The following is a 16,417-nucleotide window of genomic DNA, read 5'->3' as shown; positions in this document are numbered from 1 at the left end:
GCCACTGCACAGTCTTCTGGATGGCTGAACCTGAATTTGCAGGGCAGGGGACTCAAGGTGATGCGGGACTTAGTGGAAGAGGAGGAGCTGGGCACGGTGACCCACCTCTTGTTGTATCTGGTGGCATGGAGGGAGATTGCTCAAAGATTGAGAATAGTTGTGCTGTCATAGGTAACACAGTGTCATTTAGACAGGGCCTTGCTGGGAGCAAGAAGCATGACATAAAAGAAGTGGCTTAGAGGTGTTCAGTCTGGCAGTGCAGCCATGCTGGATCCCAGTGGTGTGCTTGTTGGAGCCAGGTGGAGAGTTGGAATGACCCTGGGTAGAGGATTGGAGTCTTGCCCAGCACAAGAGGCTAATAGCACGAAGATGGCTGGGGCATGTTGGGGGTGTGGCAGTGCAATCTGCTGCCTGTGCCCTAAAACCTTGTTCATCTTCAGCCTATGGGAGATACCCTTGATGTGTTTGACTGCTGTGGTGCCGGGGATGGATAAGCATTGGGGTGGGACCCAGCAGGAATTGAGTGGTCAGGGAGTCACCACAGGTCACTGAGGGATGAGAGCTGGGGTTGGGAGATGATTCTGTGCTCAGGCTGTGGAGTGCAGCACTGGGTGCTGGGTGCTGCTAGAGCCTCAGATCCTGTTAGGCTTGCCTTCTGCCTTTGTCCCCCGGGATTTCCGGAGGGTCTGTAATATATAGCTTCTTTTGATCTGGAAATGAACGATCCCATAGGTTTTCACAGGAGAATTTTGGAGAAGCTAATTGAGAAGACAGTAAAACACACACACACACACACACACACACACACACACGCACACACACACAGACTGATGTCTAGATAGTCACAAGCTGTGCCTTCTGTAATGGAAGAGCAAGTGTGGAACTTCTCCAGGTCCCACAGATATGTTCTATTGTATAACAATATAAATGTTAGAAAAAGAGGGGAACAAACCTCCGTGGTGTTTTCAAAATGTCCCAAAAGCAGATCTTAAAAGTGTGTGGCATTCGATGGAACTATTACTGCAGAACTTGATGTTTCCCAAAGCCCCATTGGCCAGCACAGACCCCACGTGGTGTCACCCTAACCCCCCATTCCCCATCCCCATATATTTATTTGAAGGGAAATTAACAAGGTCAGACTACAAGTCCTTCCACCTAAACTAGGTATATCTTCCCAAGGAACCTCAGGAATTTAATCAGCTCGAGGTTGTTATCCCAGCATCCAACCCCTCATGGTTTTTCCTCTGACGACTGCGCTTGTAGATGGCGGTATGATGCTAGCTCATTTTGCTGACACAGAGCTAAAGGCAGAACCAATTGAACGTGATTAGAGCTGAAAAAGAAATATCCTTATCCTGCAGCATGTGGCAGAATTAGAAGATCAAGGGAGAACAAAGGCTCTGCCGTTGGGTTGCTCAAGATTCCTTCCCGGTTTCACCCTTTTATTTGGCTGTGTGACTGGACAAATTGCTTCCCTTGGCTGTGTGTCTGTTTTCTCGTCTGCGAGATGGAGCTATGGATGGCATTGGTGTTTCGAGTACTCGAAGGAGGTCATTCATATACATTTTTCTGCCAAGGAGCAGTGGATATAGCTATTGCTAATGACTAGTATTATTTGTAGAAACTCAATGTAGAGATGAAGATGTTCTTTTGCTAAAGGAGAAGGAGAAGTATATTTTTCAGTTGTATCAGGGGACTCCATAAAACACTTAAATATTATTTGAGGGGGAAAGGGATTGAGACAGAGAAAGAGAGAGAGAGAGAGAGAGAGAGAGAGAGAAACTTTCCTTCAGCCGATCCAGTCCCCAATTATTTGCAAAAACTGGGGCTGGGACAGGCAGAAAGTTACAAAGCCAGAACTCAATCCGGGTGTCCCACGTGGATGACAGGGACACCACCACTGTCTCTGGGGTCTGTATTAGCAGGAAACTGGAATCAAGAGTAGAGCAAGTCCAAGTTGAACCCAGGTACTCTTGATATGGAGAGTGTCTTTTAACCAGCATCTTAAAACTAGGCTAAATGCCTATCCCACACAGCCTTTTAAATCAAACTTTTATTGAAGTCTAACATATATAACAAAATGCACATATGTCTGAAGTCTGGAGCGTGGTGAGTTTTTAAATAGTTTTACACTTGTGTAACTGCTACCCGGTTCTAGAAATCAAACATTTCTTGCACCCTGGAAGGTTCCTGGTGGCCCCTTTCCACCCAGTATTTCCCACCCAAGAAGTAACCACCATTCTGGCTTCTATCACTACTGTAGATGAGTTTTGTCTGCTTTTCTTTCTTTTTTTTTCTTTTTTTACTTTTAATTTTATATAAATGGAGTCATACAGCACGTACTCATTTGTGTCTGGCTTCTTTCACACATCATTATGTCTGTGAGATTCAAATAAGTGGTTGGATCCAACATAATATGAGGCTTAATGTCTAGCAGTCATTTGTGCTCTTTGGAACAAATTGTCTCATATTGGAACAGACTGTGGCATGGCGGGGAGAGGGGATGGGGGAGGTGGAAGGTAGTATTGCTCTTGCAGAGGAATTCCCAGATGGTCCATAGAAGCTTTTCAAGACTGTCTCACCAAAGATTCTGTACCTGGGGAAGAAGAGAGAGGGGGGCAGTTTTCCAGTGTTGCCTTTGCTACACTCCAAGTGGGCTTTCCATGGATAGAAGTAGCTAGAGGCAAGGGTGAGTCACTTTTAGAGGAGAACCTATGTTGTCAGGTGGCTTGGGTGCCTACGTAGGCGGTTTGCTTAAGCAAGGGATCCTTGTTTCTGCTGCAAGTGCTAACATAGTAAAGTGCTTATGTAGTGGGGACTGCAATCTGCTTTCTCAAATGGTTGGGTTGGAGGTGGGTTCTTCCAACCCACCTAGAAAATACTCACCTGCTGAGTGGGAAGCAGGTGGATGCTATATAGATATTACTGCTCTCTAAGACAGCCGTTGTGGGAGTTTTTGAAATATATTGTATCCCAAGTTCATGGTCACTCACTTACTCTGCAAATGTCTGCTGGGTTAGGTGCCTGGAAAGCAGATAAGCCCGAGGCCAGCAAGACATGACTATGATGTAGACTGCTTTTAATGAGGCACATAAAGGCCATGCTGTGGCTTACATGAGGGCTGAAGTGGCTTCTGTGGCAGAAGTTGGTTGGAGCCAGCTGCAAAACAGTGTTAGTGGGTGCAGACAAGCCTCATCAGGCAGGCTTTATTTTGCTTGTACCGTTAATGAGTTTGTAATGTAGCAGTTACTTAATTTCTGCATTCAAAGAAAAAAAACTAAGTGGCCAGTTTTCATGATCTGAACTCCTTCCCCTCTGAAATAATTTATTTTTGGAAGTACAGATTTTGATTATTGAAGCTGACTTGGGCAGCAGTGCTCTAAATTATTGCTTAGAGAAGTATTGAGGCTTACAACTGCAGGAGCGTTGGCCCAAACACCTCATTTTCACAAGTGAAAAAGTGAGTCAGACTCTGAACATGCAAGTGACTTGCTCAAGAACATCCAGATGGTTATGTCAAAAAGCTAAACCAGGGCTGACATTTTGATGAAGTGGATTAAGCAGCTCTTACAATGCCGGCATTCCACCTTGGAGTATGGATTGCAGTTCCGGATGCTCTGCTTGCAGTTCAGTTCCCTGCTAATGTGCTTGGCAAAGCAGTGGAGGATGGTCGCTGTCACTCATATGGGAGACTCAGATGGCGTTCCAGGCTCGTGGGCCAAAAGTGAACCAATAGCGAGAAGACCTCTGTCTTTCCCTCTCCCTTTGTCCATCTGCCATTCCAATAAATAACTAAATAAACCTTTCTTTTTGAAAAAGGGAAAAACTAACACCATTGTACTGTAAACCCTGGGCTCCCCCACTCTGGGATATATCCAGCTGAAGAAGTGCTTAGTAATTGTCTGCTTTTCTTAGCATTCTGGTTCTACTGCTATGGTCAATAGAGCTCTTGGGACCTTCATTGACCACAGAGAATGGTGGAATATTAGTGGGTTGCTTTATCAACTTCTTCCCAGATCCTTCAGGAATTTGGCATTACTTACGCCAAGAGTATCTATGAGTGTGTTATTTCTCCCCAGTTTGTCATAAAAATCACATATTCTTTTTTCTTTCTTTCCAAGTCTGGAGGAAACATACTGGTTGAAATTAAAATGACACTGACTTCCCATTGGCTGGGCATGTCCTTACAAAGAAAGCATTTAGTCCTTGGTTGCCCTAGGCCTCTGAAGAAGTCAGAATGTGTGAGTCTGTGGTTGGAAGAGTCATTAGTCAGCCAGTCTCCAGCTAGATTCTTGTGTCCTTCCTCATGGTGGTTTTGGAGTTTTAACCCACAGAGAGAATGTGCAATGGGAGGTGGCTCAGTGTTGGTCAGTTCTAGGGTGCGGGTCTCAGATTCTGTCAGAAAGTAAGGCAGTAGTATTTGGAGAGCTGCTCTATGCTCTGCCTAGCTCTCTGGGAGAAGAAGATGATGGGGGTCTGCATCCCTTGCGAATTCAGCTCATTGAAGATTTAGACTTGGGGTTTGCTTATGGGCACTCATTTGAAAGTCTGTGATGGGATGAAGTGTTTTGTAGTGAAAGGCCATTTATTTTTCAAAAATGTTAGGAAAACTGGTTTTTTTGCATGATCATTATTATTTTTTTAAAGATTTATTTTTATTATTATTTTTTTCATTGGAAAGGCAGATATACAGAGAGGAGAGACAGAGAGGAAGATCTTCCGTCCGATGATTCACTCCCCAAGTGAGCGCAACGGGCCGATACTATGCCAATCCGAAGCCAGGAGCCTCTTCCGGGTTTCCCACGCGGGCGCAGGGTCCCAAAGCTTTGGGCTGTCCTCGACTGCTTTCCCGGGCCACAGGCAGGGAGCTGGAAGGGAAGTGGGGCTGCCGGGATTAGAACCGGCGCCCATATGGGATCCCGGGCGTGCAAGGCGAGGACCTTTAACCACTTGCGCCACCGTGCCGGGCCCGATCATTATTATTATTACTACTGTTTATTAGGGACAGAGAAATTGAGAGGCTTATTATTATTATTATTATTATTAGTGTTAGGGATAGAGAAATGTGAGAAACGAGTTTTGGGATGAAGAAGGTTCAGCACAAATAGTAGAAATTAGTGTCTCTCGATATGGTAGACAGTAGGTGCGATTTCAACCCTATCACTTTTTAAAGGTTCCCAGAAGGCAGGATAGAGGGTTCATTGCTTGGAATTCAGGCTTGCAGGATCAAGGCTGAGTGTTCATTAAATGGTGGCCTCCAGTTTCTGGATAAATCTCCCTTTCACGAATGTCACTGGCAGCCTGTTTGTATGTTTTCTTGTCTCGCATGCCTCTTCCATTTGTCTTTTCTGCACTATTTTCATTGCTGGGGAGGAACTGGCCTGGATGTGTGGCCCTGACAGCTGTCTAGAGTTATCACTTACAGGCAATCTAACAATCGTGGTTTTGGATCCAGTACGATAGCCTAGTGGCCAAATCGTAGCCTTGCAGCTATAGGGATCCCATACGGATGCCGGTTCGTGTTCTAGCTGCTCCAATTTCCATCCAGCTCCCTGCTAATGACCTGGGAGAGCGGTCAAGGACAGCCCAAAGCCTTGGGACCCTGCACTTGCATGGGAGGCCTGGAAGAAGCTCCTGGCTCCTGGCTTGGGATTGGCTCAGCTCCAGCCATTGTGGCCACTTGGGGAGTCAACCAATGGACAGAAGATCTTTTTCTCTGTCTCTCTGCAAATCTCTCTTTCCAATAAAAATAATAAAATAGTATAAAAAATTTTTAAAAAGAAATAAAAAAAAGAATTGTGGTTCCTCAGGTGAAGAATCTGCTTTGCAGGGAGGAACAGTGGCCTTGTCCACGGACACGCGTTGAGGCGGCGGCAAAGCCAAGTGTCTGTTCTTTGCCCTTAATCTCCGTGAAGACATTTTTACCTCTAATCTGTGGGTAGGGAAAGTATGAGAGCAATGCTTGAATGAATTTTTAATATGGGTAATAACAACGTATCCATTGTGAAGTTGTTGTGTTGTTTTTTTTCTCATCCTCTTTTAGATGCCTTTTTTCTTACACTATTATGACAGACCTAATTTTCCCTTTCCTTGTTCTCCTATTGATTTATGCATTCTTCCCAAGGAGAAAAAAAAATCTATGTACTGCAGGGACATCTTTCTCCAAGTAACTTCTTCCGAACTTTTCATGAATATCTTGGCCCAGAGCTTCGTTGTGGTTAAACTGTTGGCAGGCCTTGGAAATATCCCTTGATGCTTCCAAGGTATTTATGTAATCGTTTTTAGCTTGGAAAGTATACACTAACTTCTGAACATTCTGGAACAGGAAGATGGACACACTGTTGGGGCTAAAGGCTTGTTGTCTTCTTCACGGATCCTAATGAGCCCCTTGAGATGTTCTCCACATGGGAGCATTTCCGTGTTGTTTCTGGCGCGTGCGCATCATGCTTTAAAGCAGCAAGCCATTTGAGTTTGAATAGTTCATTCCTTTGTCAGTGAGTAATCTTGGTCAAATGTACTTATGCTTCTTAAATATTCAAAGATTTGGCGATCTAACGAGAAAGCAAGCTCATGGTCTTACTAGAAGCACATATGAATTGGAATAAAGCATTCCGTACTCCCGTTTCAGGCACGTAGCACGTACACAGAGCTTGCCGTGCTGTTCTGATAGACTTGGACACGTGTGTACACTGAAGTTCATGGTCACTGAGCTTCTCACAGTGTCCAGCATAGATCAGTGTCCAGCTTTTGAATTGTGTAGACATTTTCCTTTGCCCCTGTGGTCCTCCTACACTCTTTCTGGTGTACCTGTGTGATTTCTTAGACCACTTTCAACCCACGAGCTAGTGGTTGGTAGAGGATGGGGTCGTTGGTTCCCAATACAGCCTCCCTAAAGGTACCTTGCTGCAGGTCTTATCTCTCTAGTCATTGTCTCTGAGATGAGACCAAGCCCATCCCATCCCCAGGTCACAACCCCATCACCCACAGTCACTGGATGAAATCGAGCAGGCAGGCACTCTCCTCTGCACCCATTCTCCCTCTTTCATTCCTCTTCCTGCTCTGGCCTTTGTTACTCTACCAACTACCATTCATTGCCCTCTCGGGGACCACAGTTTCCTAGTTCCATGCCCCAGTTTCCCACTTTTTGCTTTAGCTGAAAGCTTGACCAGTTTTATGCCTTCCCTGTGGGCCTCACCTACAGAGACTGCTGAGTTTGACCTTTGGTGATCCCTTGCTGCTATTTCCTGGCCAGTTCTCTCCTCCCCTTCTTTCTCCTCCCTTCCATTCTCCTCCCCTCCGCTCTCTTCCCCTCCCCTCCCCTCCGTTCCCCTTCCCTCCGTTCCCCTTCCTCCATTCCCCTCGTCCTTCTCTCCCTTTCCTCCTCCTCCTCCTCCTCTTCTCCCCTCCTCTTCCTTCTCCGTTCCCTTCATTCCCTTTCTCCTCTCTCCTACCCCCTTCCCTTCTCCTCTTGTCTGCTCACTTCCCTTCCTTCCACTTCCTCCCTTCTCCTTTTCTCATCTTCCTTCCCCTTCCCTTCCTTCTTCCCTCCCTGCTCCCTTTCCTCCTACTCCTCTCCCCTCCTCTCTGCTCTTGTCTTCTCCTTTCCCTTCCTTCCCTTTCATCTGCATGCTCTTCTCCCTGGAGGTCCCTGTCATTGTCCGAGCATTCACAAAGTCTTTATGATCCCATCACCACTTCCTTTTTTTCTCCAGGTCCCTTGCTGATTCTGGGAGAGTTGTTGGATTTGACACAAAGCTGGTTTCTGTCGCTCTCCGCTGTTTCTGGATCTCTCTGGCTCCAGTCACCTTCACCCACTTCAGCCACAGCTTCCAAGTGTCCAACCTGGACCTTGGCATTCTTCAGAATTCCTCCTGCTTCCCTGATCCCTCTCTGATGCCTTCACATTCCCTTAGGCCTGCGTTTTGATCACAGAGAGTTGTCTAGTTCTCTTACTCTTCAGTTCCTCTGAGACAGTCAGCCAACTCCCAGCATCCTTAGGCATCCTGTCCTATAAGCCCTCTCTGTGTTGTCCTCTCTGGACATAGCTGTGCTGGACCCCAAGCCCCATGGAGTCTTGTAACTGTCTTCGTACAATTTGGTTGCTTTTCCTGACTGGTGCCCAGATGGCTGTTAAAGGAAGTCACCAGCCTCCTATTCTGGGGAGATCCTCAATGTCACCTTTGATCACCAGCCCCCATCCCCACACTGGGTGCTTTATTTCCACCAATCTCAGCACTCATAACCTCCTGCTACACAGTCTCTCAGCTGCTGAACGCACTTTTCTTTTGCCTGAATGTCAGGTTTGTGGTCTTTCCTCTTCAAGGCCTGAAAAAGAGAATGGAATTCACTAACATCTGTTCTCCTGGGAACCTGCAGGGTTTCAGAGTGGACACTGGGTTTGCAGATTTGCTAGAAAGATGGGGAATGATGGCAGGTGGAAGGCTGGGGGGAAGCATCTGAGTGCTTTCTCTCATCAAGGGGTGGAGCAGAGATCAGCAGAAAGTCAAGGTGAGTTTATCCGCTGGCCAGGGAAGAGAACCCTACATATGTCAGGCAAGCAAAGGCCTAGTTGGTCCTCTCCAAGTTGAATTTGGAAGGGCTGGAAGTAGAAGCAATAACGGAATTTATTTCCCTGTCACTGGGGATTTAAGGCATTATATTTTGATTGGCTCGTTTGGAATTTGGAAATGTTTCCTTTTGTTTGGCCAGTGCTGGCCGACATCACAGAAGTGCAGGCGTGGTTTGCAAAGAGCTTCCTGGCGGACCACAGCTCTCTGGGGCTCAGGTCATTCAGTGGATGCTTTTGCCTGTTCGGGCTTGGGTTTTCACTCTCTGGATTGTGTTAGCTTGGAACTGAACTTGGAGGGGGAGCTGAGGCATCTTGAGGGCTTTCCCAGAGGGTGGGAACGTGGTCCTGTCCCACAGATGAGCGGGGCCAGCGGATACTTGCAAGCATCCATTGTGTCATTCTCAATGTTTAGTTGACTTCTGTGATGCTCTCAATCTGAGTTGTAGGTAAAGCTTTCCAGGTGACCAAGCAATCCATTATGGATTTCACCAGCAAACTCCAACCTGAGCGTGCACAGTGAAGTCTGGGCAGGAATGCAGGGTGGAAAACCAGATTGCTCAAGGCGCCGCTGGCCTCTGCAGTGGATGGACCATCCCAGGGCCAAGTGGGGCGCGGGTGTGTTGCCGTTAGGGATGAGCCGCATTTAGACCCTCCAGCCAGCAGCTTTCACTAGTGCGTGTTAGTCAGCATGCTGTCCTGTTTCCTTTGCCCTTTCAGAGGCCTTTCTCCCCCGCAGCTTCCGCACCCTTGTTCATCTGGCTCAATCTTTACTTCCCTGCTCACCTTCCTCACTTTCCCTTCCTGCCTTGCAAGGGAGGTTAGGTTCAGGCATACTTGCTGTTGTCCCCTCTCTCCCTTCCTCCTTTCCACATCTGAGGGATGGGTTTTCTGCCTCCTCACCTGCTGTGAGCATCCTGAGTGGTGAGAGGAAGGTGCTAGCTCTTACATGCAGCTGTTAGTTCTTTTTCACACAGCCAAAATACCAGACACAGTGAGGCACTCACGAAGTCCTTTATTCTAGAAGAGTAGGGATGGGAGCAGAGTGAACGAGAAGAGAGAGAGAAGGGAAACCTCTCCTGCAGTGGAGCTAGGAGGGACGACAAAGGGATAGGAAGGGGGCAAGACCAAGGAGAACAGGCAGGTGCATTTCTGAGCAGGCCTGCGCGCCTCTTCTGCATACATACTCCATGGGACAGGCTCATAACTGCTTCCTGGAGTGACAAGATCAGGATAAATTCTGAAACCCTAATTGCTGAGTCTTCTGCTTAGGAGTAAAATAAGTCTCTCAAAAGTGTTAATTACCCTTTGTGCTAAAAATGTGTCTATGCTTTATTTCTTTCCAGGGGTGTGTGTGTGTGTGTCTGTGTGTCTGTGTATGTGTGTGTTAACTTTGTTTTTATTTTCAAACACTACCTACAACTGAGGGGGAATGGTATTCTTTCTCTAAACACAGGTAGTCCAAAATCAGTTTTTTTTTTTTAACATGTATTTATTTATTGATTCAGAAGACAGAGTGCCAGAGTAAGAGATGAGACAGATCTTCTATCTGCTGGCTGACTTCCCAAATTGCTTCAACAGCTAGGCTGGGCCACGCTAAAGCCAGGAGCCAGGAACCCTTTCTGGTTTCCCAGATGAATGTCTCTAGCCCAAGCACTTGGGCAGTCCTCTGCTGCCTTCCCAGTGCGATAGGAAGTTGAATTGAAGGCACAGCAGCTGAGACTTGAACCAGACTGTGATATGGAAGCCAACTGTGGCTTAACTCACTGTACCACAACACCGACCTTGCTTCTCTGATTTGCATAGCCGTAGTTCTGTGCTCTGCTTCTGTTTTCCACTCTACCTGTGGGGTAGACAGTTGCCAAAGACAGAATTCCTAGTCCATTTGATGAGTCCTGCTGTTACTACCTTTCCCCTGAGATTAGACATGGACAGTTTTTTTTTTCCCCTCAAAATTTTTTATGTATTTGAGAAATAGAGAAAGGGATAGGTCAAGATGGAGAGTTCCTATTCATCTATTTATTCCCATATGCCTGTATTGACCAGTGCTGGGTCTGGGCCAGAGCTGGGAGCTGGGAACAAAATCCGGCTCTTTCCTCGGTGGCAGGAATGTAATTCACTGTGTCTCTCAGGATCTGTGTTAGCAGGAAGCTGGAGCCAGGAGCTGAACTGATTATTCAATCCAGCTTCTTTGATGTGAGACCTAGGCTTCTTAATCTGCGTTTGAAATGCTAGGCTAAACTCCCAGCCTGATAACAAACTTCTCATTTGACACACTTCTAAGAAAAAGCAAGATTTTAAACTGAAAATTTAGGTTCATGCTATATGACGATACATAAAGGTAGTTCAAAAAGTTCATGAAAATGAATCAGATAAAAAAAATGCACGGATTTCAAAAACTTTAAATAAAAATAAACATCTATTAATTTCTTTAAAAATTATTTAGTTTTATTGGAAGGGCATATTTACAGAGGGAAGGAGAGACGGAGAAGGATTTTCCACTTACCAGTTCACTTTCCAAGTGACCGCAACAGCTGGAACTGAGCTGATCCAAAGCCAGCCTCTTCCGGGTCTCCCACACGGGTGTAGGGTCCCAAGGTTTCAGGCTGTCCTGGACTGCTTTTCCAGGGCACAGGCAGGGAGCTGGTTGGGAAGTGGAGCTGCCGGGATTAGAACCAGCACCCGTATGGGATCCTGGGTGCGTTCAAGGAGAGGACCTTAACCATTATGCTATCATGCTGGACCCAAAGATGTGTTTATTTTGATGTAAAATATTCTGAAATCCATCCATATGAGAATCCTTTGTAAAAGTTTATGGAAAGTGGGTTGTGGAAGAAGTATGCATGAGTTTCAAATTTTATTTTGTACACTCAGATCGACTTACCTTTGAACTTAGCCTTCCGAAGTATCCTCCTTCAAAGGTTAGCATGTGGCATGGGCAGCTCAGTCTGAAGAGTCATGGTAAGCCCTCAAATATTTTTATGACAAAAAGTGCACCCTGCTGTTAGCCATGAAAGTGTTGCCATTAGCATATTTACAAGTTGAGTCTATTTTGTGTCCCAACTTTCCTGCTCCGTTACAGGACGGTGCACTTATAAAATGTGTCCCCGATTCAACTCATTTTTAAAAAGACATGGCTTTAGAATGCCATGAACTTGGTGCAAACCTTTCAATAAAATGATTTAAGATAATTTTTTCAAACTTTTCGGCCTTAAATTGTTAAAACATCCATGGTTTTTAAGTTTTAAAAAGAAACGTCCTGAAGTGGCCAAGTCTTATTGTAAAATGTTTGGGAACTTAAGAAAGTAAAGGCACAGAACATTTTGTTCTTTCTTGGGTTCAAGTGATGAGTACAGAAGCGCTCCCCCCCTTTTATTTCCTGCACAGTTTGGTTAGCTGTTATGCTTTGTTTAGGAAACAACATATATGCTTTTCTAAGCCTGCTGAATTGCCCTATCTGGGAATGGAATGACTTGGCCCCACCACAGGAAGTTGCCCTGAAATTCCGTGTTGTCTGCCTGGGTGATCTTGTTGTGGCTCCCGTCCACACCTCTGGATTCGGCCTGGTTCTGGCCACAGAGCACAGGAAACCTTGTTCCGAAAACACCAGAGCTCATCAGCAACACCGTGACACCCCAGACTAGCTTTGTCATTTGTGTGCTGGGTTTCTCATCACAGTGTCCCATACACACAAGGAGGGCCGTGGTGCCTGAAGTGAGACCATGTAAAAGTTTCAGCAGTGGGGTGTCAGGGAGCCTATGGAATGTCCTCTAGTTTGAGAGGAGGGTCCTTCAACATTTGGCGCACTCTTGACTGTTGCCTCCTACCCAAATGGATGTGCAGCAGAAGACCTATGAAATGTAGAGCATTAAGTGGTTTGTATTTTTAAGAGAGTATTAGCTATGGGCCCGGCGCGGTGGCGCAAGTGGTTAAAGGTCTTCGCCTTGCACCCCCGGGATCCCATATGGGCACCGGTTCTAATCCCGGCAGCCCCGCTTCCCTTCCAGCTCCCTGCCTGTGGCCTGGGAAAGCAGTCGAGGACGGCCCAAAGCTTTGGGAACCTGCACCAGAGTGGGAGACCCGGAAGAGGCTCCTGGCTTTGGATCGGCATTGGATCGGCATAGTATCGGCCCGTTGCGCTCACTTGGGGAGTGAATCATCGGACGGAAGATCTTCCTCTCTGTCTCTCCTCTCTGTATATCCGCCTTTCCAATGAAAAAATAATAAAAATAAATCTTTAAAAAAAAAAAAAGAGAGAGTATTAGCTATATGAACGAGCTTAGGCCCACAAGGCAAGGCAGGGTGAGATGAGCAAAAGCTGAAACAAGTGGAAGGCAGATTATGGAAGTGAAATCTCCTGGCACAGAAATACGAGGCTGTGATGAGCATAATAACTAAATTTGTTTAAAAATATCATTGTATGTAGCCATTTGCTCGAAATATATAATGTCTAGAATATTAACTGGCAGAATGTTTAACCTGTATGGGAAATGTATGAAACATTAGTTAATGAAATGTGTATAACTTGGAGTAATGAAATAGTGTATAACTTAGAGCAAGGAGCCATACTGAGAAGCATTGCAGGTCTTGTCGGCAAACTAGGACTAACTGGCAAGGTATGTAAAATAAAATAATGTTCAGAGCCCTGGCCCCATGCCTTCCCCAACCCAGGTAGCTGAAAGACGAAGCCCCAGTGTGTATAGAAAGGGGCTCAGTTGAGCAGGCAAATTGCTCTTAACTAGCTTGCACCTGCCTCAGGTGCTCCGAGCTGGAGTCAAAGGGAGAGCCTGGCATGGCTGTCCAATGCCACCGTCACCTGGGAGACCACCACCTCTCCTCTGGTGCTCCCTCCGGGAACCATAAAGTGAGAGAGATGGCCTCATGCTGTGCCATCCAACCTGAGACTTGAATAAGAGACTTAGTACTGAATGTGAATGTGTGCTTTAGTGTGTGAGTTAGTGACAAAGTAGAGTTTGAACTCCTGTATTGTTTGCCTAAGAATAAAGCATTGAAAGACAGATGGTGCAAGTCTCTAAATCATACTCCAAGGTAATAGAACTGCTCCTCATGCAGGCCTTCTGGAATCAGGGGAGAACAGAATTAGTGGAAATGTATTCAGGAAGTTCAGTTGCAGAGAAAGACAGGGACATCAAATTGGAGAGAAAAACGTTGGAGTTGTGTTGAATGATTCTCAGGGTTTTGCCCTTGGAACTCAAAAAAAAAAAAAGAAAGCAAATGCAGGAGAAGAAATTAAGTGTTACAAGACAGCTTGGATTTCTTTACTAAAGCTTTTGTGGAAAAAAATGCCGACCACTCGGGCCCGGCGTGGTGGCCTAGCAGCTAAAGTCCTCGCCATGAACATGCCGGGATCCTTTATGGGCACCAGTTCTAATCCCGGCAGCTTCACTTCCCATCCAGTTCCCTGCTTGTGGCCTGGGAAAGCGTTTGAGGACGGCCCAATGCATGGGACCCTGTACCCATGGTACCCATGTGGGAGATCTGAAGGAAGATCCTGGCTCCTGGCTTCGGATTGACGCAGCACTTGCCATTGTGATCACTTGGGGAGTGAATCATTGGATGGAAGATCTTCCTGTCTGTCTCTCCTCCTCTCTGTATATCTGACTTTCCAATAAAAATGAATAATTCTTTAAAAAAAATGCTGACCTCTCATAAATGTATTGCTGGTTGTTTTATGTGTTGCATTTCTGATTTCAATAAGTGGAAAAGTAAACAAGACTCACCATCTTAGCATCTAGTGCAAACAGAAAGAAAAAAAAAAGGATGTAGGAGAAGTGGCTACTAAGGGTAGAAGGTGTGAAGAGACAGAAAAAAATATCAAGGCGGACAAATTAAAGATCACACAAAGTATAACTTAGTGGGGGCATTGCAGGCAAGGGGCTCCACACCCAGGGCCTTGAAGACCAAAGTGGCCTGTGGCTAACCTCACTGTCCCTGGAGCTCTTCAGAAAAGATTGACATTCATCAGATATGTTCCATCTATCAGAAGAGATGAGGGCTATCTCAATGACTGTTAAGATAACGACTGGTGGTTTTGTCCAAGATACTTTAGGTCATATCAAACTGGATCCCACAGTGGGGCACAGGAAATTGAGGGCAGCAAAAACTACTCTGTATTGATACTGTAATGTTGGGTGTGTGTCATACATTTATCCAGGGTGCGCTGGATGCTGCATGGGCGTGATGAAACAGCAGGACACGTCGGTTAGAACCCATGTACCACTCTGTAGCAAGGTGCTGATAACATGGGAGAAGCCAAGTGGATGTGTAAACCTGCGGCTTTCACTCAGTGCTGCTGAGGACCAAAACCAGAGTAAAGAACACAGTTTTAGAAGAATAAAAACGATGTAGATGTTTTAAGCAAAATCCATAACACTTTAAAAAACATAAGCCTCAGCTAATTATTGACAGAAAAAGAATGGAAAAATATAACATAAAATATATTAGAAAGTAACAAAAATGAGAATATTTATCTCAGGAGAAATTATCATTTGGCTATAATTCATACCAAGAGGGAAATCTACAACCTCAAGTATTTTCGGTGAATGTAAACATTTAGTGTATTCAATAAGTGATATTGAAACCATTGGGTTGACTATTTAGAGAAAGTTGATTTTAAATCTTTACCATATGCCACAATAAGATACAGATGGATTGAGGTATCCAGTAATAGTAAGCCATAGAAATATTTAAAAAAAATAAAAATAAGTATTTCTCTAAATGTTAGGGGAGGAATGAGTCTAAAATGAATGGAAAGGAGAGGATTTGGCTACTTAGAAGGCTTAAAATATATACTTGTTGAAAGTGTTCAGCTGAAAAGTTAAAATAATATGTAATGCAGATTATGTTGAACTCACATGTAAAATTTAAGGGGCACTGTGGCTCAGCAGGATGCCTGCGTCCCATGTCCAAATGCTGATTCTAGTCCTGGTTGCTCCACTCCCGGTCTACCTCCCTGAACAGGAGCCAAAGCTCCTGGGAAAGAGCAGAAGATGAGCTGAGGCTTTGAGCTCTTACCAGTCACAAAGGAGACCTGGATGGAGTTCTGGGCTTTTGGCTTTGGCCGGGCACAGCCTAGCCTTCGCAGCCATTTAGGCAGTGAGCCAGTGGATGGAAGGTGTGTGTGTGTGTGTGTGCGTGTCTCCCTCTCCGTCATTGTGCCTTTCCAATAAGTTTAAAAATATTAAATCTTTAAAAAAATATTATGTAAAATACTTCACAGAGAGATAGGATAGACAGTAGGCATAAAGTTAAAGGGAAATACGTATTTTTCAAAAGAAAGCAAGTGGCTGATTACTGACCCTATGGAAAGATTCCACCTCATGATGATGAATAGGATGCGAACACAAGTCAATGGCCCGATAGCGTTTTGCCTCCTGGAAGGAAGGAGGGATTGAAAATGCAGCTCTAAGAGATCAGGTTTGTACGATGCAGCTGAAAACTGATCCATGCTGTGCTTTTGATACATGGTTTTGCAACATGGATTATCTTCACTTTTGCACTTGCTGGACTCTGACCTGAGGCAAGGATAATGTCTAAAAATGGAAGTTAGAAATCTGCTGTCCGAGAGGTGAAACATGATGATGGGTACTGGGTCAGGTCACATGTGAGTTCTGATTGCTCAGAGAAGGTGCTAAAAGGCAAGGCCAGGGGCAGAGGGCGACTAAGCCATCATGCCTGCAGGCTCTCCAGGGCTGAGTCTCCCAAAAAGACCAAAGCCTGGACTGCTGAGCCAGGAGTGATTAAGGCTGGAGGATGCCCTGGACAAGGTCAAAAAGTAACCTTTTCATTTATGCTGAATGCTTTCTTTGGTGTCATATCCCCTCTCCCCCC

The 16,417-nt window shown here is 45.5% G+C and overlaps 1 protein-coding gene across 1 annotated transcript in view; it reads left to right on the top strand.

Annotated features, from left to right (window-relative positions):
• ADAMTSL3 (ADAMTS like 3) overlaps window positions 1-16,417 on the top strand; it is a 274,961-nt gene that overhangs the window by 1,275 nt on the left and 257,269 nt on the right. The window lies entirely within an intron of this gene.

This window comes from Ochotona curzoniae, unplaced genomic scaffold, assembly GCF_017591425.1.
Source record: "Ochotona curzoniae isolate NIBS_2020 unplaced genomic scaffold, NIBS_Ocur_1.0 scaffold_4701, whole genome shotgun sequence".
Taxonomy (NCBI): domain Eukaryota; kingdom Metazoa; phylum Chordata; class Mammalia; order Lagomorpha; family Ochotonidae; genus Ochotona; species Ochotona curzoniae.
This window is presented reverse-complemented; position numbering and strand designations above follow the sequence as displayed.